Source organism: Nicotiana attenuata, unplaced genomic scaffold (assembly GCF_001879085.1).
Source record: "Nicotiana attenuata strain UT unplaced genomic scaffold, NIATTr2, whole genome shotgun sequence".
Classification (NCBI taxonomy): Eukaryota; Viridiplantae; Streptophyta; class Magnoliopsida; order Solanales; family Solanaceae; genus Nicotiana; species Nicotiana attenuata.
In genome coordinates, this window is record NW_017671074.1 from 150,215 (window position 1) to 152,255 (window position 2,041).

The window sequence follows — 2,041 nt, forward strand, 5'->3', positions numbered from 1 at the left end:
TTTGTATAAATTATTATAAAAGAAAATAATATTTTAGTTGCCAAGAAAGAACTAATAAAAGTACACTTTTGAGATAATTAAAGTAAAAGATTCACGTTTAGATATTAAAAGGTGTATCACTGAACTATTAGGGAGAAAGTTGGGTGGAGTGGGACGTGGGGCCCACGTGAGGGAGTAGAGCGTAGAAAAGTGTGGTGATGGTTGATGACATGACCCCAGGGGCAATTTAGTCCAATCACTCAATCATTTATGTTGAAGCTACAGTGAAATTCCTTTTTAAGCAATCATATTGCTCCATTATAACTGCAACTACCAAAATGCGCTATATGCCAAGCAGGCATGTTGACCATCACCAGGGGCAATTTAGTCCAAACACTCAATAGTTGGGTGGGGTGGGACGTGGGGCCCACGTGAGGGAGTAGAGCGTAGAAAAGTGTGGTGATGGTTGATGACATGACCCTAGGGGCAATTTAGTCCAAACACTCAATAGTTGGGTGGGGTGTGACGTGGGACCCACGTAAGGGAGTAGAGCGTAGAAAAGTGTGGTGATGGTTGATGACATGACCCAGGGGCAATTTAGTCCAAACACTCAATCATTTATGTTGAAGCTACAGTGAAATTCCTTTTTAAGCAATCATATTGCTCCATTATAACTGCAACTACCAAAATGCCCTATATGCCAAGCAGACATGTTGACCATCACCTGCTTATCCTCTATTATATATTAGTAGTAGAAACGTGAATCTTTTACTTTAATTATCTCAAAAGTGTACTTTTATTAGTTCTTTCTTGGCAACTAAAATATTATTTTCTTTCACAATAATTTATACAAAAAGATTTATAGTTTAATAAAAGCTAAGGTAACTTGTGAAATTAAAGTTATTTTCGCTAATAATTTATTTTCATTTAAAAATGTATTTCTCATTAAAAGAATCCCTATTAAATTTATCGGCATCAATTCTATTAAGTTATCTCTTACATTGCATATATATATTTTCTGTCAACATTGTAATTTAGTTCATTCTTGTAATCTTACATGATCGAGCAATTAAAAAAATGAACATTATTTATTAGTCTACCTAGAAGACATAAAAAAGAGCATTTTAAATTTATAATAAAGCATAATTTTTATTAATAATGACATCATAAGAAGAATAAAGAAAAAAATATACAATAAATCGCAAATGAATACAATATACGTATGCAGTAAGAAAAATGAAAGCAGGAAAGCATGCAATAAGAAGGGGAAAAGAGGAAGAAGGAGTACACGCAATTGCAATAGCATCAGGAAGACTCTATAGATAAAACAATTAAAGGGAAAAAAGATTCACAGTAAGAGAAAGTATGCAGTAAAAAGGAAAAAAAAAGGTAGAAGGAGTGGCGGGGCTAGAATTAGGAGCAATAAGTACGTTATGAGAAACAAATTTGAGGAGGAAAAGAGTTTTTTTTTTTTAAAAGAAAAAAAAGATTTGAAATATCATATGGTAATTATACTAGGAGTATATTATTACCATTAATTCTTATCGTCTTTAATAATTGCAAAATGTAATTACTACTTTATTTTAATTATGCATAATGTGGACTGAGTAATTAAATATACAGACAAATATGTCAAATTGTATAATTACATTAAATTGCACACAAATTCAATTACATAAAAACTTTCTAAACAAGCTCTAAGAATATCAATATTTGAGCTTCAAATTATTGGCCGTACTTAGCACGGGTTAACTGCGACTAATTAATAAATATATGGTGATGTCTGCCGGTTTGACCATTAATAACATTTTATTTGTAAATACTGAAGTTCAATATTTGCAAATAATAGTTTGAACGTCATCAGTTTGAAATAGTACTAGACTTCAATATTTGAAATACTGGTGAAATGTTGAAGATTTTATTTGAAGAGTAGTTCAATTAAAATAATGATATAAATTTCATCATTTAGCCTCTTTTTTCAAGTGAATTTTTTTTTCAAACACAATTTCAACTTTCAAATACTCTATTTCAAATTAAACACTAAATACTTTTCTATTCAACT